Source organism: Callithrix jacchus, chromosome 5 (genome assembly GCF_049354715.1).
Source record: "Callithrix jacchus isolate 240 chromosome 5, calJac240_pri, whole genome shotgun sequence".
NCBI classification, from domain to species: Eukaryota; Metazoa; Chordata; class Mammalia; order Primates; family Cebidae; genus Callithrix; species Callithrix jacchus.
In genome coordinates this window covers 95264010-95289803 of record NC_133506.1, presented here as the reverse complement: position 1 = coordinate 95289803, position 25794 = coordinate 95264010, and the positions used below count along the sequence as shown (strand labels likewise).

At 37.7% G+C, this 25794-nt stretch overlaps 1 long non-coding RNA gene across 1 annotated transcript in view; it reads right to left on the bottom strand.

The window, feature by feature from the left end:
* Window positions 1-707: 707 nt before the first annotated feature.
* LOC128932124 (uncharacterized) overlaps window positions 708-25794 on the bottom strand; it is a 57376-nt gene continuing 32289 nt past the window's right edge. Inside the window, exons 2-4 of the long non-coding RNA XR_008481571.2 lie at window positions 5431-6745; window positions 4607-4761; window positions 708-853 (exon numbers count right to left, since the gene is read on the bottom strand). This is a non-coding gene — a long non-coding RNA (uncharacterized LOC128932124). The remainder of the gene's footprint in view (window positions 854-4606; window positions 4762-5430; window positions 6746-25794) is intronic.

Here is a 25794-nt window from a genome sequence, read left to right as displayed (position 1 = left end):
TCATGTGCCTATTGGCCATTTGTGTATCTTCTTTGTAGAAATGTCTATTCAGATTCTTTTTATTATTGTGTGATAAGTGTTCTTTATATATTCTAGATACATGTCCCTAATCAGAAATACAATTGCAAGTATATTCTCCCATTCTGTGGGAGAATAAAATAACACAATACTTTACATCAATATTTACATTATGAATATACATCAATGGGATAGAACTGAAAATCCAGAAATCCCATAAAGCCTAATGTATCTTTATGCCAGTACCACACTGTCTGGATTAATGTTACTTTGTAATAAGTTTTGGAATTAGGAAGTGTGAATCCTTCAACTTTGTTCTTTTTTTTTTGAGACGGAGTTTCGCTTTTGTTACCCAGGCTGGAGTGCAATGGCGCAATCTCGGCTCACCGCAACCTCCGCCTCCTGGGTTCAGGCAATTCTCCTATCTCAGCCTCCTGAGTAGCTGGGACTACAGGTATGCGCCACCATACCCAGATAATTTTTTGTATCTTTTTTTTTTTTCTTTTTTTAAATTTTTTATTGGATTTTAGGTTTTGGGGTACATGAGCAGAGCATGCAAGACAGTTGCGTAGGTACACACATGGCAGTGTGCTTTGCTTTTCTTCTCCCCTTCACCCACATTTGGCATTTCTCCCCAGGCTATCCCTCCCCACCTCCCCCTCCCACTGGCCCTCCCCTTTTCCCCCCAATAGACCCCAGTGTTTAGTACTCCCCTTTCTGTGTCCATGTGTTCTCATTTTTCATCACCCACCTATGAGTGAGAATATGTGGTGTTTCATTTTCTGTTCTTGTGTCAGTTTGCTGAGGATGATGTTCTTCAGATTCATCCATGTCCCTACAAACGACACAAAGTCATCATTTCTGATTGCTGCATAATATTCCATGGTGTATATGTGCCACATTTTTCCAATCCAGTCTATTATCAATGGGCATTTGGGTTGATTCCAGGTCTTTGCTATTGTAAACAGTGCTGCAATGAACATTCGTGTACATGTGTCCTTATAGTAGAACGATTTATAGTCTTTTGGATATATACCCAGTATCTTTAGTAGAGACGGGGTTTCACCATTTTGACCAGGATGGTCTCGATCTCTTGACCTCGTGATCCACCCACCTCGGCCTCCCAAAGTGCTGGGATTACAGGCTTGAGCCACCGTGCCCGGCCTTCTTTTTCAAGATTGTTTTGGCTATTCCAGGGTCCATCAACTTTATATGAACTTTAGAATCAGTCTGTCAATTTCTACTAAGAAACCAGCTGGGATTCTGATAGGGATTGTGTTGCATCTTGCTATCTTAGTTATATGTCTGCTGGTCCACAAATGTGAGATGTTTTTCCATTTATTTAGATCTTTTTTTTTGAGATCGAGTCTTGCTTTGTCGCCAGTCTGGAGTGCAGTGATGTGATCTTGGCTCACTGCAACCTCCGCATCTCAGGTTCAAGTGATTCTCCTACCTCAGCCTCCCAAGTAGTTGGGACTACAGGTGCCTGCCACCACGCCCAGCTAATTTGTGTGTGCGTGCGTGCGTGTGTGTGTGTGTATTTTTTGAGACGGAGTCTTGCTCTGTCGCCAGGCTGGAGTACAGTGGCGCAATCTCTGCTCACTGCAACTTCTGCCTCCCAGGTTCACACAATTCCCCTGCCTTAGCCTTCTGAGTAGCTGGGACTACAGGCTTGTGCCATCATGCCCAGCTAGTTTATTGTAGTTTAGTAGAGACAGGGTTTCATCATGTTAGCCAGGATGGTTTTTATCTCCTGACTTCTGGATCCACCTGCCTTCCAAAGTGATGGGATTACAGGCGTGAGCCACCATGCCTGGCCTATTTAGATCTTTAAGTTTTTCTTTCAAAACATGGTTTTAGTTTCCAGAGTATAGTTTTATACTTCTTTTGTTAATTCATTCCTAAATATGAATTATTTTTGATGCTATTGTGAATGGAATTGCTTTTTAAATTTTAGTCAAATTGTTCATTGCAAGAAACTTTTATAGAAATACATTTTTAGGCCAGGCACAGTGGCTCATGCCTGTAATGCCAGCGCTTTGGGAGGCCAAGGCTGGCAGACTGAGCTCAGGAGTTCCAGATCAGCCTGGGCAATGCAGTGAAACCCCATCTCTCCTAAAATACAAAAAATTAGCTGGGTGTGGCTTCACGCACCTGTAGTCCCAGCTACTTCTGAGGCTGAGACAGGAGAATTGCTTGAACCCAGGAGGCGGAGGCTGCAGTGAACCAAGATTTCTCTATGGCACTCCAGCCTAGATGATAGTGAGACTCTGTCTCCAAAAATACATTTTTATATGTTAATTGTGTATCCTGAAACCCTGCTAAACTCATTTATTGTAAGTTTTAATAATTAGTGAATTTCTTAGAATATTCTACATAGATCATCTCATCAGCAAATATAGATAGATTTATTTCTTCTTTCATCTTCTATTTTTTGGAAGAGTTGGTGAAGAATAGGTATTAATTTTTTTTTATATGTTTGGTAGAACTGGCCAATGAAGACATCTCTTTCTGGGTTTTTCTTTGTGGGTACTTTTAAAATTATTATTATTACTAATCTAATCTCTACTTGTCATCACTTTATTCAGATTGTCTATTTCTTCTTGAGCCAGTTTTGATAATTTTTGTGTTTCTAGGAATTTTCCCATTTTATTTAGGCTATCTAATGTAGTGGCATACAATTGTACATAGTATTCCTTTATAGTCCCCACTTTCATTTCCAGTCTGAGTCTTCTCTCTTCTTTGGTCAGTCTAGCCAAACGTTTGCTAATTTTGTTAATCTTTAAAAAAACAGGATTTTTTTGTTTCATTTAATGTTCTCTGTTGTTTTTCTATTCTTTATTTCATGAATTTTGCTTTTGCTTTGATCTTTTTATTTCCTTCCTTCTGCTTGCTTAAGGCTTAGTTTGCTCTTCTTTTCCAATGTCTTAAAGTGGAAGGTTAACTCATGAACTTGAGATTTCTTTTTTTAAAAAATATAAGCGGCTGGGCGCAGTGGCTCAATCCTGTAATCCCAGCGCTTTGGGAGGCCGAGGCGGGTGAATCACGAGGTCAAGAGATCGAGACCATCCTGGTCAACATGGTGAAACCCCGTCTTTACTAAAAATACAAAAAATTAGCTGGGCACGGTGGTGCGTGCCTGTAATCCCAGCTACTCAGGAGGCTGAGGCAGGAGAATTGCCTGAACCTAGGAGGCGAAGGTTTCGGTGAGCTGAGATCGCTCCATTGCACTCCAGCCTAGGTAACAAGAGCGAAACTCCGTCTCAAAAAAAAAAAAAAATATATATATATATATATATATAGACATTTGCAGGTATTAATTTCCCTCTAAGCATTATTCTAGCTTCATTCCAGCTAGAATTGGTGTATCATGTCTTCATTTCCTTCATCTCAAAGCATTTTCTATTATTTCCCTTTTGATTTCTTCCTTGGCCCATTGGTTATTTAGGAGTGTGTTCATTTCCCCATACTTGTGAAACTTTGTGTGATTTTTATCCTTTTACCTTTATTGAGGCTTGTTTTATGGTCTAACATATTGTTTATCCTGCTTCGCTTTTCTTATGCTATAGGTGCAAATTCCTTAGATCATTAGATCATTAAGAGCCTGAATATGACAGAAGGAAGCACCGTCCAACTGGTTTTTAACTCCAGCTTTTCTATTTAGCAACAATATGGCCTTGGAATGTCCATTTTCCCTCTCTGGGATTCAGTGTCCCTGTTTATATAAAGAAGACCAGTTTAGACTAGAAGACTTCTAAGGCTACAGGACTGGTTTTAAATTCCAATTCTTAGCTAAGCGTGGTGGTTCATGCCTGTAATTCCAGCATTTTGGGAAGCCGAGGCTGGCAGATCACTTGAGGCCAGCAGTTCGAGACAGCCTGGCCAACAATAAAGTACAAATAAACAATACAAATACAAAAGTTAGCCAGGCATGGAGGTGTGCACCTGTAATCCCAGCTACTTGGGAGGCTGAGCAGTGAACCCAGGAGGTGGAGGTTGCAGCAAGCCAAGATTGTGCCACTGCCCTCCTGGCTGGGCTACAGCAGAAGGCTCCATCTCAAAAAAAAAAAAAAAAAAAAAAACAGTTCTCTCACTAGCTTGAATAAATCCTTTCATCTCTCTGAAAAGAACTTTCCTTATCTCTAAAATGAGGATAATAATACCTGAATTTGCTGAGTTGTTTGAAGACTAGAATAACATATGCATAATTACTGGCAATGTTAGGCCTTCAAAAATGAGTTTTGTTGATGTTGTTTTAATGATGATAATTGTCTATTTGTCCTGTGGTTCACCATAACACAACAGGCTAAGTTCACCTCATACAAAAACTTATCTGTTTGTCATCTGCTCCCCAAAGCCACTAGCTGATGTAGCTTACGCTGGTCCACTTCTATGGTCCACTTTTAGAATCCCATGTATATACTATGCTAGAATGAGGCATTTCATGGTAGCATCAATATGGCCTCAATAAAGCTTCTTACGTAAGTGACATTTTCTGTTTTGTACTTGATGTTTACTTTCCTCTTCAGAGATCACAGTATTTTATAACTATATGCTTTATAATTCCATACTAGGCACAACTTCTCACCTACAGGGTGTGTCATCAACTTTTGTAAGATGTGGAGAAGCAGCCAGTGAAACTTGGGTCTCAGGGAAGCATTACGACATGGTAGGTCCTATAAATCTAGCCCATAAACCCTCTCATTTTAATTGCTTTGAGCTCCTTGTCTTCAGTCAATCCACCTAAACATAAGGAAAACAAGATCGATTTTGAAACACAGCAGGGAAGAAGAAAGAAGAAATTCTATCAGATTGATGTGAGGTAGAACTGTACTCTGGAGGCGGGGCTTGGACACCAGACCAAATTGAGGGAAGGGCGGAAGCACCTTCCCATAAGACATGCCCACTAGTGTGCCATGTCAGTTTATCATTGCCATGGCAACACCCAGAAGTTACCACCCCTTTCCATGGCAACCACCCCACAACCTGAAAGTTACCACCCTTATCCTAGAAATTTCTGCATAAGCTGCCCCTTAATTTACATAAAATTAAAAAGTGGGTATAAATATGAGTGCAGCCCTGCCTCTGAGCTGCTACTCTGGGTGCATTGCTAACGGAGTGGCCCTGCTCTGCAAGGAACTGTACACTGCAGCGTCAATAAAAGTTGCTGTTTAACACCACCAGTTTGCCCTTGAATTTTTTACTGCGTGAAGCCAAGGACCCTCCCAGGCTAAGCGTTGATTTGGGGGCTTGCCCATCCTCCATCAAGACCATGCAATATGTGGAGATAGGAGGGGCTGAATCTGAGAATAGAACTCACAGCACCAGATTTAGAGATCTTATATATAGGGGAGGGGAAAGAAAAGGTCATTTTGAGGGGGGAAAGGGAAAGGAAGGTCATCTGATGCTTACTCAGGTTATCCAGCTACTGATGCCTGAAGAATCAACTCAGGTCTGAAGAGTGATTGCAGGGTAAAGCACCTCTTGGTAAAACACCCCTGGAGTAGGATACTATGGTAGAGAATGAACAGGAAATTGCAGGCACTACTCCAGGCATTTAAGCTATGTTTCTTTGAAGAAAGTCGGTTCTCAGTTGTGCCACAAAATAGGAACACAAAAGGTGGCGAAGAGTGAGTAGGAAGAAGCTGAAGAAGTTGTCTCCACACTCACACTCTTTCTTTCCAAAGATTAAGTCTGTTAGCAACTCCACTATCTCAATTAGGCCAAGTTTTGGCAATACAGGAATGCAGTCCGCATAATTTATTCCTGGTCAAGAATTTACTAGGAGTCTACCAGGTGCCCCATCCCACATCCCAGAGAACAGCAAATTCACTAGAGGAATTGGCAGCTTTTCCAAACCTCTCCACTAGATCAAGACTCCAAACGTGTAGCAGCCACAATGCTTTCCTTGGACGAGCCTCCGAGCTTTTATTAGCTTTTTGCTGTTTTTCTAGGTTAAATCCATTGGAAATTGGATTCTCTTTAAAAAGAAGTCTATTTTGGTTGAGAATACAGAGTATGTGGAATAATCAAGTCAGGTAATCTCTGGGGATTTGGATTAAGAATTCTCTGCCCATGATGCATCATATTTAGCTTTTATTTTTGGTGAAAGCCTAGTCTAAGAAATTGTATGAAAAAAATAAGCAAACAATCACAATCTTTGGAGAAGAGAAACGATGTCTGAGTTAGCTATTCAGTGAGCCTCAAAGATTCTGGCTTTGTCCTTGCATGTTTAAGGTTGACAGGTGTTTCCAGAAAAACGACTCATGTTTATTTAATGCCAGTACTGGAAGCCAATAAAAAGGCTGGACTTCTTGGCTCTCGGATGCAGTGTGATTTGGGGTTTTTCTCTCTACTACATTAACCACACATTCCTTAAAGAGTACTTACAGTCCTGGGAAGGATGTAAAATGTCAACACTGAAGTAAGATCACAAAATTCCTGGAATCACAGCAAACATGTTGTTAAGGATCAAACTGAAGATGTGCAAATCAAACACAATACTTGAAACATTTCGGTTTCCGAAAACCGAGCTTTTCGGTTCATTCTAAAAACTTAACGATTGCTCCAGATTCAGGGCAATGGCACGTGCCCCCACTTCTAGGTTCTTCTCTGAAGAGCTCGGGGCACTTTCCAGACATGACTTCATTTACTCTCCCGGCAACTAGCAGTGTGGGAGAGAAGAGCGAAGCTGTTCTCTCTGTATTACACATTGAGGAAAAGTGTCCTAGAAGAGAAATGATAGTCACATCAGCTGTCAGGTGAAAGAGTTGTGTGTCTTTTTGCCTTTGCAAAGACAAAATCCATGGAATGTGAAAGCTGGGAGAAAACTTAGACACCATCTAGTGCAGTGGTTTTATACACAAGTAATACTTCAAAACCATTTTAACAATCAGCTATAAATTTTGCCAAAAGGGCATTAGAAAAACAATACTTGTCATCCCATGAAGGCAGGAATATTATAACGCCAAAGAGGTAGGAAGAACAACTTCAAGACACACAATAGTCCTTCTCCATAAAGGACCATTTGCAACTTTGTATCAACACACACACAAACACACTGTGTTTCCCTAGTTTTTCTCTTTTTATCATCACAGACCAGCTTCAGTAGAAGGGCAGACATATAGGAATTTAGCCTACACCTTTATTTTACTTATGAGAAAATTAAGACCTGCAAAAGGAAGTAGGGCTGCCAGATAAAATACAGGACACCCTATTAAACTTGAATCCCATGCAATATTCTGGACATACTTATGCTCACTAATAATTTGTTGTTTATCTCAAATTCAAATTTAACAGGGCGTCCTGTATTTTTATTTGCTAAGTCTGGCAACTCTAAAAGGAAGTGACTTCTAGTTACTTGACTTGAAGTAACTGTGCTTAATAGTAAAATTAGAAGGAGAAATCAGTTCTGAGTCCAGTAAATTTGCTTTACTACACTGTGCTACCTTTTAATGCATCATAGCCTTGCTCTAATTCAATATAATTCATCACCCACACGAATTCACAGCTTGGGTGTCTGCAATCTCTTGCACACCTCTAATTTTAGTTTCATTGTTCCTAATTCTAATACTTTCTTCTTTAGATCCCAAAGTTTATTCTCTCTCTATACTAACAGTTATCAAACTTTTTAGCCTCAGGACCCTTTATTCTTAAAAATTATTGATGACCCCAAAGAGTTTTTATGTATATGAATTATATCTATCAGTATTTAGTGTACTAAAAACTAATATTGAGAAAAAACTTAAATATCTTTTTATTAATTCCTTAAAAATAAGCTCATTACATGTTAACAGTAAAACAATTTTAATTTTCAAAACTGTATTTCCCAAACATAAATATCAAGAAGAGTAGTAGTAGTAGTAGTAGTATCTATTATTTTTACAAAATCTCTTTATTGTCTGGCTTAACAGAAGACAGCAAATTCTGATATCTGCTTCTGCATTTGATCTGTTGTGAAATGTTGTTTTGGTTGAAATGTATAAAGAAAAAGTATCCTCAACTGGGCACAGAGGCTCACGCCTGTAATCCCAGCTCTTTGGGAGGTAAAGGTGGGTGGATCACCTGAGGTCAGAGTTTGAGACCAGCCTGGCCAACATGGTGAAACCCCATCTCTACTAAAAATACAAAAATTAGCCAGATGTGGTGGCAGGCACCTGTAATCCCAGTTACTCGGAGGCTAAGGCACGAGAGGAGGAGGTTGCAGTGAGCCGGAATCGAACCACTGCCCTCCACACTGGGCGACAAAGCAAGACACCATCTCAAAACAAACAAACAAAAAAAATAGAAAAGAAAAAGTAGCCTCAAACAGATATGTGGTTGAAAAAGGAAGGAGTGTTTCAAGTAGCCTTTGAAGATCACTGTGACTATTTTTTAAATGTTACACCAAAAAATTGGTATTTTTAAAAAAATTGATACTTCTTTTAAAAAATTGATAGTTTTCAATGATTATTTGCAGTATAAAATGCAACCCCTTAATAGTAAAACTTTTGTTTTTCTTTACATTAAAATCATTGGCCTCTCATGTACTTTGAATGGCTTGCTTCCCCATAAATGATACATCATTTGTTGGCAACTTGCAAAACATTAGTTCATTAAGTCATGCAGGTCCTCCAAATGTTGACACATTTCCTTATACATTTCCACAAATCACATTTGTTAACATTTGTGATATTTGTTAATTCATGTGATCAGAAACGACTGAATGTTTTCTGAAATTCTGCTTTTGTTTGGAAGTTGGAATTTTATTATTGGCAACGATCAAACTGCTTTGTTGAAGTGTCAGGCTCCTTTTCTCATCACTGAGAAAATGTCTACCAAATCCGAGTAACCAGAACTTGCCTGTAAGTCATTTTTCAAATAAAAATAAGGTGCCATGAAAAAAAGCAACTAACTCAGCTTGCAACTCAATTACAAGGTAGTTTTCCTTGAAATGGTCATTGTCCTTTGCTATGCAGCAGAAGTGCCTATGTGTGCTTCTCACTTTGCCACACTGACCCTTACCAAGAGTTGAGGCTTAGAAAAATAAATGTTACTTCATCAAGGATATTTTCAAGTTATATATATATATATATATATATATATATATATATATTTTTTTTTTTTTTCCCCCGAAACGGAATTGCATTCTGTGGCCCAGGCTGGTGCAATCTCACCTAACAGCAACCTCTGCCTCCTGAATTGTTCAAGCAATTCACCTGAGTAGCTAGGATTGCAGGCACACACCACACTCAGCTAATTTTTGTATTTTTAGTAGAGACGGGGTTTCACCATGTTGGCCAGGCTGGTCTCAAACTACTGACCTTATGATCCACCCGCCTTGGCCTACCAAAGTGCTAGGATGACAGGTGTGAACCACGGTGCCCAGCCTGAAACTGGCTATTTTTGTTGTTTTGCTTTTGTTTTTAATATTGAGTGCATTGTGATGAAAAATGAAGTGACTACTAACTAGTACAGTTTGGCGATAGCAGTTTTACCAACATTACTTTTCAACCCTCAATGCATATGCCAACATAGTGCACAAGACAAATTACGCCTTAGGATTTTTTTTTTTTTTTTTTTTTTTTTTGAGTCTCACTCTGTCACCAGGTTGGAGTGCAGTGGCACAATCTCGGTTCACTGCAACCTCCACCTCCTGGATTCAGGTGATTCTCCTGCCTCAGCCTCCCGAGTGGCTGGGATTACAGGCATGTGGCACCATGCCCAGCTAATTTTTGTATTTTTAGTAGACACGGGGTTTCACCATGTTGGCCACAATGATCTCGATCTCTTAACATCATGATCCACCTGCCTCAGCCTCCCAAAGTGCTGGGAGTACAGGTGTGAGCCACCACACCAGGCCTGCCTTAGGATTATTAAGAAAAAATAGTTTTGCCCTTTTGGACCCCCTGATAGGATCTTGGGAACTCTCAGGGGTCTGCGGACCCTACTTTGAGATCCACAGCTCTATCCCACCTTTGCTCTAACACACTCAGAAACAGCTGAAATGCTTAAGAAGAAACTCAAGCCTAAAACACATTAAGAGAGACAACTCTTTTGTTCCAATTCATCACCACAGTATAAACCTGCAAAGAAGCCTCTGGAAACCTTTTTCTTTATTCATCATGAAAATAGATCTGTGGCCTACAATAGCATAACTTAGATTCTGTGAACTGCTCCTGAATGCACGGTGTTCCTTGGGGCCTAGAATGTTCTTGGCCATCTCCTACTCCTAATTCTATGCATTCTTCTGGGAAGCATTCTTAAATCCCTTAAGACTGAATTCCCACTGCACTGTGCTTATCATTACGGGCAGGGATTAGGAGGCAGGGAGAGGAGAATAACATTAAGTCCCTACTTAAATTAATTAAAGTATTTCAGGCATCATGCTGGATACTTAACATTTAATGCTCACAAAATCTGTGCGAGATAACTTTATAGTTTAGAGAGGGTGAAAATGTAGGTAGTAAGAACTGTTTGAATCTAAAGCTCTCTGTATTCAATCATGGGTTCATTTTCTACTGCTTAGGGAAATTTGATTTCGTTGTAATTTCTCTTATCTTCATATTTATAAAGTGGTTTAGGTCAATGATCTCTGATTCCTTTTAGCATTAAAATTTTAGGAGTTGATGATTCTTGGCTGCTTATGGAGCTACTGACCAATTATTCAGCAAACTTCATCGAGATTGATAACCATAAGTTTTTACACTTCCCTGCAAGTCAGAGAGGGCTGAAGAGAGACTATGACAGAGATGGCCTGCGGAGGAGCAGAGAGAGGGCTGAGGAGGCTGTGATGGTATGAACTCTGAAAAGACATACTCAGCCCATTCATGGAAATCATCAGATGGCTAGAAATTGATATTCAAAGTCATACTATTAGAAAAGAAGAGTAAATGTACAGAGCATAATTTTGAAAAACAAGATAAAACAAGGTGGGGAACTCTGTCCTGCCAAAAATCTAATTGTTTTGTTTTTTGAGACAGGATCTCACTCTGTCACCCAGATTGTAGTGCAGCAGTGCAATCTCTCTCACTGCAACCTCTGCCTCCTGGGCTCAGTGATCCTCCCACCTCAGTCTCCCAAGTAGCTGGTACTACAGGCATGTGCCACCACACACACGTACTGATTTAATATTTGTTGTTTTTTTTTTTGTTTTGACCAGAGACAGGAGGTCTGGTCTGGAACTCCTGGGCTCAAGTGATCCTCCTGCCTTGGCCTCCCAAAGTGCTGGGATTACAGAGGTGAGCCACTGCACCTGGCAAAAAAAAAAAAAAAAAAATCTAACATTTTGACATTTGATACTGTAAAGTTATAGTACTTAAGACACAAAAAGTATAAACTGAAAAGAAAAAAATTGGTGAATTTGACTATTTTGTAAGTTAAAACCAAAATGACATACCATAGAAAAAGTGAAAAACAAGACACAGGCTAGAAAAAGATATTTAAAATCTAGAGAACCAAAAAAGGATAAGTGCCCGGGATACACAAGGAGTTTCTACAAATCTGTGTGAAAAAGACAAATAATGCCTCAAAAAGGGATTAAAGATAGAAAATTCCATTTCACAGAAGATGAAACACGCATGGACGGTAAATAAATAGATATTAAACCTCACTAAGCAAGCAATGAGATATTAATCCATCAGATTAACAAAAATTACAAATTTTTTTTAATGTAAGTGTTGGCGAGATAGTGAAACAGAACCTGCTGGTAGGAGTGTAATTTGATTTGATTTTGGAAAATAAATTGATAATAAATAGAGAAAGTGAATATGCATTTATGCCACTACTTACCAGTTCCACTTTTGGGATATACTCTAGAGAAATTCTTGTGCATGTGCACAAAAAAATACGCACAAGAATGTTCACATTAGCAATGATAATAATAGTCAAAAATAGTAGGTGAGTTAAATATCCATTCACAGGAATTTCATCAGTACATGGTGGTATCACCAGGCAATGAAGTAACATAGAGGAGTGAAAATTCGTGAGTTGGAGCTCCATTTATCAGTGTGGATTGCTGTAAGATACAAAATGCTGAGAGAAAAAGAGCAATTTTTCATAAGCATACACATGGATAACATTTCTATGAAGTGTTTAAAAACGGATATTAACGCTATATGTAGTTTAAAGATACAATGCATATATAGTAAAATATACAAAAGTGCCTGGAAATGATAAAATGCTAGATTCCCTCATCTAGGGGATTGGAAGGAGGCTGCAGCTAGTGAAGTGTACACACTAACAGCTTCAATTTTATTGCTAATGTGTAATTTCTTAAGTTAGGCTGTGGGTGGAGAGGTGTTTGCCACATTATTTTTTACATTTTTTTTATGAATTAATGTTTTTTAAACCCAAGGGCAAATGTCTGAAAAAATTTTTTTAGGCATCACAAAGATACATATCTTCTCTGGGCAGCCAAACCTTTTTCTTCTATTGGTTTTTTTATCAGTATATTGATTTTTTACAATCAGTTGGATTACTTTAAGGGATAGTTTCAGACAAAACAACACAAAAACTCATTCTCACCAGTTAAGTTTCACAGTATGTGCTTTCTGGAATAAAATACTGCAGTGCAGAATTCAGCTTATGTCATGTGGGGTCAAGGGAAGAAAAAAGAAATAACCATACCTGGAAAACAGCATGGAGAAACAGGCCCTGTATGCACACGGTTTATTTGTTCAGGCTTGTAGCAAGGGGTAAGGGAAACATGAACATACCTTGGTCATAAATTGTCATGTAAAAGACAAAGAGAAACTCTGGAATATTATGAAACTATAAATTACTTCTGCTGAAAGGGTAGAATTTGCAGTATCCCCTTAACCGCGGTTTCACCTCCCCACTTTTGACAGAATAACTCCTGTTCTTTGGAGAAAAACACATGAAATAAATGTAAAACCCGAGAGGGAAATCATCTAATATGTATACCACCTGCCTAATAAAATGAGGATAAATTTGGTTTTTGGCTAAGTAGATTTGCTTATGTTTTAACTTAGTTAGAGGCACACGCCATCTAAATTACGTATTTATTTTCATTCCAAAAGCACAACACAAAGGGACAAAAAATAATTTGATAATGTTTAAGTGGCTTTGCTTTCAAAAACAGACATCATATGATAGAATTTCTGTTTATAAAAAAAGACCCAATCAGTTCTCAGGTTAGCACAGAATCACGTCTATTTATTAATTGTGCTAATGAGATCCTGAAACATCACTGTTCGGCCTCCAGCTCAGCCCTGGAATCTCAGACCTGTGGTGCTGAGTTACAGGAGTACACAGATCCTTTTACCCCAGATTGCCAGCGCTTTACTCACCGAGCTAATGGCTGCAGGTACCAAACAATGACTTCTCAAAAATAAACATATCTGCTCTCTTAAAACTCTTTCTCCCAAATCCTAGAAGGCAGCAGGCCTCATGAAGAGCTACCTGCAAAATCCTTCCTTTGAAGAAATACACAAATGAGTCAATCCCCCGTTAAGGGATTTGCTAAAAACAAAGGTCCAGGAAGCCACATAAAAATGATTTGTGAGGCTGCTTGACGCCTGACATTTTTTTTTAAACCCTTTCTATGCTCCATTTCAAAAAACAATGCATCTGCAGGCAACTTGACTGCTATTTAAGGCGAAAGGCTGGTCTCAGAAGTGTATTTGAGGCATCTATTCAATCTGGAGTTTACTATAGCCAAGAACTAAACCATAAAAACAGGGAGAACTTTAACTAGAGTCAGGGCCAGATTGCCGTCCTGTCTCTTCCATCACCTTCTACTTACACGAAGTTACTGCCAAATGGAGCACTGGCAATTGTGCAGTGAGTCCCCATTTCATCTGGGTTGACGTGACTCTCACCCTCATGGTACTGGCAGTGCCTGTGAGCTGCTGGTTGTGCAGTTGTGCTGGGAAGACACGAAGCTAGAGCTTCCGGGGCCCACTCCAGGGGTATCGCTTTGGCTCTATTCCATGTACTATATTGGGTGGCAGAAGCAGACATATATTTTTCAGTAGTCGGTATTCCATTAAAGAGAAAAGAATGGCTGGTGTTTGGGTGTCAGAATAGGACCTCTTTTTGATACCCCTTAGTCTAGTACTATATTTTGATTATGGGGAAGAAAAATGACAAGAAACTTAATTTGACAAACATTCACTACGAAGAGTACTAGCCATGATTTTTGAGGGCTTACAAGTTAGCCTTCTGCCAAGGACTTTTCAGACGCTGAATTGTGTGATCCTCTGAATATTCCTACAGATATAACTATTATCCTTGTTTTATAAATGAGGAAACTGAGGCCCTGAGAGATTTAGTAACCTGATTCGGGTCACACTTTTACTAAGTGGCAGATTTGGGATTTGAGTTCACATCTAGTCAAACAATAAAACCCTTTTCGATACACTGAAATGCTTTTTCAGAGTTATTTTGTATGTGAACTACTAAGGTGCTGTAAAATCAAAACATTTGGGTACATTAAAATGCATTATGTCTCCCTGAATAATGTACTATATAGTGGTAGGTACCAGAACTCCATTTTGTAGTGGGAATGCTAAAATATGAAAAGGTTATTTCGTGTAATACAGCACTTTAAGGAAGATCTGTGGTCTCGACTTGACCCTTTTGACTTTACTGCTGTAGGAAAGTTATAAAACATTCAGTATCTGACTCCTCTTCTTCTGCTCCCGTGTTTGATCTGTCAGTAGACGTTTACAAAACCCTCTTTGTTCCCAGGCAATGTTAAATAATGGAAGAGGAAAAAAATTACCATTTCCCCCCTAAAGTTATTCACAAATAAGTTGGCTAAAAAAATCAAAAGATGTATGAGCTCTTTTTGGAATTAATTCATTGAAAAGAACCATTACAGTATCTATATCCCTTCCCATCTGGAATTTATTTTTTAAGACGCTCATTGCTTCTCACAGGTTCAATGTTACCCATTTCACACCATTTAACTATTGAAAGCACTTGAAATTCCGGACCATAGGAGCAGAGCCAGGGTCTTACCTCGTGATGCAACTAATGTGTCAGACTTGTAAAATAGCTCTTAGTGGCGGGCCTCCATTTAGAGAAAGACGGAAACTAGCTTTAAATACTTAGAGCTTTAATATCTAGTCCATTATACTAAAGCAGGGTCTTGTAAAGAGTCAATTATGGGATACTTCTGATTTGATCCACATGCAAGGGAAATCCGCTTCTTTGCCTTTAAATCCCCATTGTAAGTGTCTTGTTTAAATAATTAGTGACACTTTTTCTTTGATCAAATTGATTCATATTGTTATTCTTCTATGTTAATTTAAAACTTAATCCATGTAAAACTCTAAAGTAGATTTTAATCTCGCATAAAGAAAGCTTTCTCCCAAAGAATGAAGTTTTCCAGAAAACATTTTAATTTTTAAAACATCATTAATTTATTAAAAATAAATTTATTTTTCTATAAGGAAATATGTGAATCTATCATGAGCCAAAATCGTAACGTTATTTTTGGTATGTAGCGTGATACCTTTCAGACAAAGACACACAAAGTATAAACTACATGCTTAATAGCATGTCTAAGCAGCTAAGCAACTGAGAACTCTAAAGACGGTCAAATGTAATCTCAGTTTATGGTTTGGGGGCTAAACAGTTTACATATATTTGAAACATATTGTCAAAGGGTTAATAACTCTCATTTAAACTTTATAATCTAAGAATTGATCAATGGAAATAAAATCAAAATGCGAGATTTTCATATCAAAATCAAACTTTGAAATATTACAATATCTAATATTGGTCAGGGCACTGGGAAACTGGTGTTCTCATGCACTACCAGTGGGTATTAAATACTAGTTCTCTGAAGGGCTTTTTGAAAGATATAATCAAAAGCCTAGAAAATGCACATTACCTCCGATCCAGCAAAAACAGTTCTAGCAATTTAGGAAACTAGTCTCAGGAAACAATCATAGGAAGAATTTAGTTACGGAGATATGTCAGTACTGATTCTAACAGTGAAATATTGGGAAAGAACTACAAGCTCCTCAACAAGGAATTTGTTATATGCACTATACTTGTACTCACAATTATATCCCTAGTATCTATTGAATAAATGAAGGAATATCTATACCCCTTTTAGAAGGATGTTGTACAGAAACATTCTGTTATGTGTATTTGAAACATATTGTCAATTGATTAATATCCCTAATTTAAACTTTACTCATAATCAAATGTGTTAGGGAAGATCATCATAATATATAATACTATTTTTATATTTTAATTTTTGTTTATTTATTTATTTTTGAGATAGAGTCTTGCTCTGTCACCCACATTAGAATGTGGTGGTGCAATCTCAGCCCAATGCAACTTCTGCCTTCCAGGTTCAAGCAATTCTCCTGCCTCAGCCTCCTGAGTAGCTGGGATTACAGGTGCCCACCACCATACTTGGCTAATTTTTGCATTTTTACTAGAGACAGGGTTTCACCATGTTGGCCAGGCTGGTCTCGAACTTGTGACCACAAGTGATCTACCCATCTGGGCCTCCCAAAGTTCTGGGATTACAGACATGAGCCACCACACCTGGCCATTATTTTTATTTTTAAAATGCGAAGGTGTGGAGAAAAATTGGTAGGCTATACAGATACTCCTCGATTTATGAACATTATAGCTTAGCCTTGGCCTACCTTAAACATGCTCAGAACACTGACATTAGCCTATTGTTGGGCAAAATCATCTAACACAAAGCCTATGTTCTAATGAAGTGTTGAATATCTCCTGTAATTTACTGAATACTGTACTGAAAGTGAAAGCTAGAATGGCTGTGTTGGTCACTTTCACTGCCGCTGCCCAGCATCACGAGAGAGTATCATACTACATATCCCTATCCTGGGAAGAGATCCAAATTCAAAACTCGAACTATGGTTTCTACTCAATGGGTATTGCTTTTGCACCATCATAAACGTGAAAGATTGAAAGTCCAGCTGTTGTAAGTCAGGGACCATCTGTACATCAAAATGCTAATAGTGGCTATTTCTGGGTTAAAGGCTAATGTTTATTTTTATATTTTCATCTCTGAATTTTCTAAAATAAACATGTATCGCTTTCATAATATGGTATAATTTCAAACACTTGTGCAATTTGGAATTATTTGTACAAGAAATATATTCTCCAAATTTTAGAAAATATCTAAGTAGGGAGCATAAATATTGAAAGCACTTCCTTCCCATCTCTATTCCCAAATCCACACCCTTTCCAAGATGTGACTACTATTAATAGTTTGATTGATTCTGAAAATTTTTCTATATATTTACATCTTATGTGTGTGTATATATATACACACATAAATATCTTTCCATTTTGATTTTAAAAATGTTGTTCATAAATGAGATTGTATTCTGTGAATCCATAGATTCATAGTCTACTTAGTTACATGAATATTTATATTACTTATCTTTTGTTGTTTTTTGCTATTATAAACAATGCTGGATAAAAATCTTCATGTATATGTCAGTGTATACAAGTGTAAGTATTTATCTAGGCTAAAACCCAAGAAACTTAAGTAATAGGTTGATGAGAGTGGGCATCAAATTGCCTTTCAAAAAGTCTTTTAATGACCAGCCTGACCAACATGTAGAAACCCCCTCTCTATTAAAAATGGAAAATTAGCCGGGCATGGTGGCACAAGCCTGTATTCCCACCTACTCAGTAGGCTAAGGCAGGAGAATCGCTTGAACCCAGGAGGCGGAGATTGCAGTGAGCCAAGATCGCGCCACTGCACTGCAGCCTGGCAACAAGAGTGAAACTATATCTCAAAAAAAAAGTCTTTTAACATCCCCTACCTTGATGGCACATTTATTATAATTGATGAGCCCACACTGACATCATCACACCTAGAGTCCATAGTTTACATTAGTGTTCACTCTTGGCGTAGTACATTCTATACATCTGGACAAATATAAGGATATGTATCCACCATTATACAGAGTAGTTTCCCTGTCCCCAAATTCCCCTGTGCTTCATCTATTCATTCCTCCCACCCCCTGGACTCCTGGCAACCACTTACCGATTTACTTTCTCCAAAGTTTTGCCTCTTCTGTAATGTCCTCTCATTAAAATCATATACAGGCATATGTCTTTCTTTTTCTTTTTGAGATGGAGCCTTGCTCTGTCACCCAGGCTGGAGTGCAATGGCGTGATCTCGGCTCACTGCTACCTCTGCCTCCTGGGTTCAAGTGATTCTCCTCTCAGCCTCCTGAGTAGCTGGGATTACAGGCATGCACCACCATGCCCAGCTTTTTTTTTTTTTTTTTTTTTTTTTGTATTTTTAATAGAGACGGGGTTTCACCATATTGGTCAGACTGGTCTCAAACTCCTGACCTTGTGATCCACCCACCTTGGCCTCCCAAAGTGCTGGGATTACAGGCGTGAGCCACCATGCCTGGCCAGGCATACTTCTTTTAGTTACACTTCACTGGTATTGCATGTTTTAGAAATGGAAGGTTTGTGGCAACCCTGCATCACGTAAGTCTATCGGCACCATTTTTCCAACAGTGTGTGCTCACTTCATGTCTCTGGGTCACATTTTTGTAATTCTCACAATATTTCAAACACTTAGATTATTATTATATAAGTTATGGTGATCTGTAATCAGTGATCTTTGATGTTACTATTATAATTGTTTTGGGACACCAAAACCATGGCCATTTAGTATGGCAAACTTAATCAGTAAATGTTGCATGTGTTTTGACTGCTCCACTGATCTGCCATTCTCTTGTCTCTCTCTCCCTCTCTTCAGGCTTCCCTATTCCCTGAGACACAACAATATTAAAATTAGGCTAGTTAATAACCCTACAATGGCCTCTAAGTGTTCAAATGGAAGAAAAGGCTGCATTTCTCTTTCACTTTAAAGCAAAAGCTAAAAATGATTAAGCTTAGTAAGGAAGGCATGTTGAAAGCTGAGATAAGCCAAAAGCCAGACCTCTGTGCCAAACAATTAACCAAGTTGTGAATGCAAAGAAAAAGTTTTTGAAGGGAATTAAAAGTGCTACTACTGAAAATGCATCAATAATAAAAAAAGTAGGAGGTCGAGGCAGATGGATCAATTGAGGTCAGGAGTTCAAGACCAGCCTGGTCAACATAGTGAAACCCCATCTCTATTAAAAATACAAAAACTAGCCATGTGTGGTGGTGAGTGCTTGTAATTCCAGCTACTTGGGAGGCTGAGGCAGGAGAACTGCTTGAACTGGGGAGGCGGAGGTTGCAGTGAGCCGAGATTGCACCACTCCACTCCAGCCTGGGTGACAGAATGAGAATCGATTTCAAAAAAAGAATTAAGAAGAAAGCAAAGCAGCCTTATTGCTGATATGGAGAAGTTTTAAAGGTCTGGACAGAAGATCAAACGAGCCACAACATTCCCTTAAATCGAAGCCTAATCCAGAGCAAAGCCCTACTTCTCTTTTATGAAGGCAGAGGGAGGTGAGCAAGCTGCAGAAGAAAAGTGTGAAGCTGTAAGAGGTTGGTTCGTGAAGTTAAAGAGAAGAAATCTCTATAACATAAAAGTGCAAGTGAAGCAGCAAGTGCTGATGTAGAAGCTACAGCAAGTTATTCAGAAGATCTAGTTAAGATCATTGATGAAAGTGGCTACACGAAACAAAAGATTTTCAATGTAGAAAAAAACAGTCTTCCATTGGAAGAAGACGCCACCTAAGAAGACTTTCATGGCTAGAGAGAAGTCAATGCCTGGACTACAGCTTCAAAGGACAGGCTGACTCTCTTGTTAGGGGCTACTGCAGCTAGTGATTTTAAGTTGAAGCCAATGTTCATTTACCATTCTGGAAATCTTAGGGCCCTTAAGAACTGTGCTTAATTGACTCTGCCTGTATACATGTGCAGGTTTGTTACATGGGTATATTGCATAACACAGGTTTGGGGTATGAATGATCCCATCACCCAGGTAGTGAGCATAGTACCTAATAGGTAGTTTTTCAGCCCTTTCCTCCCAACTCTGTTTCCCACAGTAGTCCCCAATGCCTTTTGTTCACATCTTTATATCCATGTGGACCCAATATTTAGTTCCCACTAATAAATGAAAACATGTGGTGGTATCTGGTTTTCTCTTCCTGCATTAATTTGCTTAGGATAATAGTCTCCAGCTCCATCCATGTTGATGCAATGGACCTGATTTCATTCTTTTTTTATGGCTGCATAGTATTCCATGATGTATATGTAACACATCTTCTTTATCCAGTCCACTGTTGATGGGCACCTAAATTGAGTCCACGTCTTTGCCTGGGAATAGGTGGTGATGAACATAACAGTGCATGTGTCTTTTTGGTAGAATGATTTATTTTCCTTGGGGTATATGCCCAGTAATAAGATTGCTGGGTTGAATGGTTGTTCTGTTTTTAAGTTCTTCGAGAAATCTCTAAACTGCTTTCCACAGTGGTTGAACTAATTTACAGTCCCGACAAGAGTGTATAAGTGTTCCCTTTTCTCTGCAGCCTTACCAGCATTTGTCATTTTTTACTTTTAAATAATAGCAATTCTGACTGCTGTGAGATGGTATCTTACTGTGTTTTTGATTCTCATTTCCCTGATGATTAGTGATGGTGAGCATTTTCTCATATGCTTGTTGGCTGCATGTATGTCTTCTTTCAAGAAGTATCTTTCCTTTGCTCACTTGTAAATGGGGTTATTTGGTTTTTCACTTGTTTAATTAAGTTCCTTATATATTCTGGATATTAGAACTTTGTCAAATGCATAGTTTGCAAATATTTTCTCCCATTTTGTAGGCTGTCTGTCTGCTCTGTTGATAGTTTCTTTTGCTGTGCAGGAGCTCTCTAGCTTAATTAGGTCCTACTTGTCAATTTTTGTTTTGTTATCATTGTTTTTGAGGACTTAGTCATGAATTCTTTGGCAAGGCTGATGTCTAAAATAGTGTTTCCTAGGTTTTCTTCTAGGATTTTTAGAGTTTGAGGTCTTACACTTTCTATATGTCTTGAGTTAATTTTTGTATATGGCAAAAGTTAGGAGTCCAGTTTCATTCTTCTGCATATAGCTAGCCAGTTATCCCAGCACCATTTATTGACTAGGGAGTCCTTTCTCCATTGCTTATTTTTGTCAGCTTTATCAAAGATCAGATGGTTGTAGGGGTGCAACTATGCACTGGGTACTCTATTCTGATCCATTCATCTATGTGTCTGTTTTTGTACCAGTACCATACTGTTTTGGTTACTATAGCTTTATAGTATAGTTTGAAGTCAGGAAACTTGATGCTTCGGGCTGTGTTCTTTTTGCTTAGGATTGCGTTGGTTATTCAGGTTGGTTTTTGGTTCCACATGAAGTTTAGAATAGTTTTTTCTAATTCTCTGAAAAATGACATTGGTAGTTCAACAGAATAGAGTTGAATCTATGGATTGCTTTGGGCAGTATGGCCATTTCAACAATATTGTTCTTCTTCCATGAGCATGAAGTGTTTTTCTGTTTGTTTGTGTCATCTTTTATTTCTTTCAGCAATGTTGTGTAGTTCTTCTTGTAGAAATCTTTCACCTCCTTGGTTTGATGTATTCCTGGGTGTTTGTGTGTCTGTAGCTATTGTAAGTGAGATTGCATTCTTGATTTGGCTCTCACCTTGAATGTTATTGGTGTATAGAAATGCTACTGATTTTTATACATAGTCTATTGATATTTTAAGCCCACTGTTGAGACCTACTGCTCATTAAAAAAATTCCTTTCAAAATATTACTGCTCATTGACAATTAACCTAGTCATCAAGAACTCTGATAGAGATGTACAAGGAGATTAATGTTATTTTCATGACTGCTAAAACAACATCCATTCTACACTTCACAGCTCAAGGAAAAATTTCAACTCTGAAGTCTCATTTTTTAAGAAATAGATTTTGTAAGTCTATGGCTCCTAGATAGTGATTTCCATGATGGATCTGAGCATAGAACATTGAAAACTTTCTGTAAAGGATTCGTCCTTCTAGATGCAATCACATTTGTGATTCATGGGAGGATATCAAAATATCAGTATTAACAGGAATTTGGAAGAAGTTGATTTCAACCCTCACTGGATGACTCTTAAGTATCAGATGATTGTTAGCATTTTTAGCAATAAAGTTTTTTGGGTTTATTTTCTGAGACAGAGTCTTGCTCTGTCATCCAGGCTGGAGTGCAGTGGCATGATCTCAGGTCACTACAACCTCTGCCTCCTGGGCTCAAGTGATTCTCACATCTCAGCCTCCTGAGTGGCTGCAATCACAGGCATGTGCTATTTTTTGTATTTTTAGTAGAGACAGGGTTTTATGCTCAGCTAATTTTTGTATTTTTAGTAGAGACAGGGTTTCACCATGTTGGACAGGCTGGTCTCGAATGCCTGGCTTCAAGTGATATGCCCACTGCAGTCTCTCCAAGTGCTGAGATTACAAGCATGAGCCACTGCACCCAGTCAGCAATAAAATATTTTTAATTAAGATGTGTACATTGTTTTTTAGATATAATGCTATTGCACACTTAAGGGACTATAGTACAGAGCAAATATAACTTTTATATGCACTGAGGAACCAAAACACTTGTGTGATCCACTTTATTGTGATATTTGTTTTATTGTGGTAGTCTGGAACTAAACCCACATCTCTCTGGGGTATGTCTACCATATGTAACCTTTACAGACTAGCCTTTTTCACTTTGTAATATGCATCTAAGTTTCTTCCATGTCTGTTCATGGCTTGATAGCTCACTTATTTTTAGCACTCTATTCTGTTCCATTGATTTATTTGTTTATTCTTTCACCAATACTATTAATACAATGTCTTGATTACTATAGCTTTGTAGTAAGTCTTGAAATTGGGCAGCGTAAGTCCTCTAACTTTGTTCTTCTTCAATATTGCGTTTGCTATTCTGGGTCTTGTGCCTCTCCATATAAACTTTAGAATCAGTTTGCAGAAATCCACAAAAAAGACTGGGCACAGTGGCTCACGCCTGTAATCTCAGCACTTTGGGAGGCCGCAGTGGCCCGATGACCTGAGGTCAGGAGTTTGAGACCAGCCTGACCAACATGCAGAAACCCCATCTCTACTGAAAATACAAAAAAAAAAAAAAAAAAAAATCAGCTGGGCATGGTGGTGCATGCCTGTAATCCCAATTACTCAGGAGGCTGAGACAGGAGAATTGCCTGAACCCAGGAGGTGGAGGTTGCGGTGAGCCAAGATTGCGCCATTGCACTCCAGCCTGGGTAACAAGAGCGAAACTCCATCTCAAAAAAAAAGAACAAAAAGAAGTCCACAAAATAACTTGCTGGGATTTTGATTGGAATTTCATTGAATCTATAGGTCATGCTGGGAGTAACTGACATCTTGACAATATTGATCTTCCTGTCCATAAACATGGACTCTCTATTTATTTATTTGATTTTTTTCATTAGAATTTTGGAGATCATGTAAATATTTTGTTAATTTTATACTTAAGCAATTCATTTTTGGGGGTACTAAATAAAATAAAGAAGTAGAATTTTAATTTCAAGTTCTATTTGTTTATTGCTGGTGTATAGAAAAGTGGTTAACTTTTGTATGTTAACTTTATATCCTGCATACTTGCTATAATTGCTTATTACTATTGGGAGCTTTTTTGTTGATTCTTTCAGATTTTCAACATAGATGATCACACCATCTGCAAACAAAGTTTTACTTCTTCCTTCATGGTCTGTATACCTCTCTTATTTCCTTTTATTGTCTTATTGCATTAAATAAGACTTCTAGTCTGATGGCAGTGGTGAGAGGGCATGTCCTTGCTCTTTTCCCCATCTTAGTGGGAAAGCTTTGAATTTCTCACCATTAAGTATATTAGCTATAGGTTTTTGTAGAGGTTCTTTATTAAGTCGAAGGAGCTCCCTTCTGTTTCTAATTTACTGAGTTTTTATTATTAATGGGCATTACATTTTGTCAAATGCTTTTTCTGCATTTATTGACATGATAAAGTGATTTTTCTTCTTTAGCCTTCTTTTGATGTGATGAATTACATTAACTGATTTTTAAATGATGAACCAGCTTTGCATACCTGAGATAAATCTCACTTGGTAATGGTGTAGAGTTTTTTATACATTCTTGGATTCAATTTGCTAATATTTTGTTCAAGATTTTTATATCTGTGTTCATGAACAATATTGGTCTGTAGTTTTCTTTCTTCGTGATGTCTTTGTCTGGTGTTGATACTAGGGTAACACTTTTATCTTCTGAACGTAAATATGGTAGAATTCACCTATGAACCCATTTGTGCTTGGTGCTTTCTGTTTCGTAAGGTCATCATTACTAATTCAGTTTCTCTAATAGGCATAGGCCTAGATCATTTCTTCTTATGTGACTTTTGGCAGATTGTGTCCTTCAAGGAATTGGTCCATTCCATTTAGTTTATCAAATTTGTGGGCAGAAAATAGTTGATAATATTTCTATATTCTTTGTAATGTCCATAGGGTCTGTAGTGATGTTTCCTCTTTTATTTCTGATATTAGTAATTTGTGTCCTTTCTCTTTTTTCTCGGTTAGCTTGGCCAGGGACTTATCAGTTTTATTGATCTTTTAAAGAACCACCTTTTGGTTTCATTGATTTTTCTCTATTGATTTATTTTCAATTTCATTGATTGCTGCTCCAGATTTTATTTTTTTCTTCTTCTACTTACTTTAGGTTTAATTTGCTCTTCTTCTCATTTCCTAAAGTGGAAATTTAGATGATTGATTTTAGATCTTTGTTTTCTAATACACGCATTCAATGTTACAGATTTTCCCCTAAGCACTGGTTTTGCCATATCCTGCAGATTTTGATAAGTTGTGTTTTTATTTTTATTTAATTCCAAAATATTTTAAATTTTCTCTTGAGATTTCTTCTTTGACACGTGTTATTTGAAGTGTATTGTTTAATCTCCAATTACTTTGGCATTTTCCAGCTATATTTCTGTTACTGAGTTCTTGTTCAATCCTATTGAGGTCTTAGAGCAAACATTGCATGATTACTATCTTTTAAACAATGCTTTAATTATTATATCATTATAGCAAGTTTTTGAATATGGTAAGGCAATTGCTCCCTCGTTCTTTATCAAGTAGTTCTGTTATGGTTTTATTCAGTTTCTTTTCAGTAAATAATTGAGAATAAACTTGTCAAGTTCCACGGAAATACTTAACAAGATTTTGTTTGAGATTGCACTAAACTTATGAATAATTTTAGGAGAACTGTCATCTTCACAATATTGGGTCTTCCAATCCAATAACATGGTATTTATCTCCATTGATTCTTCTTTTATAGCTTTCATTGAAGTTCAGTAGTTTATTTTATGTAGGTCATACACATTTCTTGTTAAGTTTATTCCTAGGAATTTATTTATTTCCTGTAATTGCTGGATTATAAGAAATCTATTGATTTTCTACATTGATCTTTAGTTAGTTACTTTGCAAAATTCTCTTAGTAGTTCTTAGAGCTGTTGATTTTTCTAATTAGACTAACACATGGTCTGCGAACAATGACGATTTTGTCTGTTTCCAATATTTATTATTCTCATTTACTTTCCTTTTCACATTGCATTAGCTTTCAGTATAACATTAAGCAGTAGTTATAAAGGGCATCCTATCTGGTTTCAGATTTTTAAGGAAATGCTTATAAATTTGCTATAAATTTTGTCAAGTTAAGGAAGTTTACCTTTACCTGTAATTTACTAAAAATGGTTGTCTTTGTTTATTTAATAAGGAATGGTGCTGAGTTTTATTAAATTTTTTTTAAAGGGAGGCTATTATCTTTTTTATTTGTCAATTTATGAACTATTAAATCATCTTTGGATTTCTGACATTTATCCTAGTTTG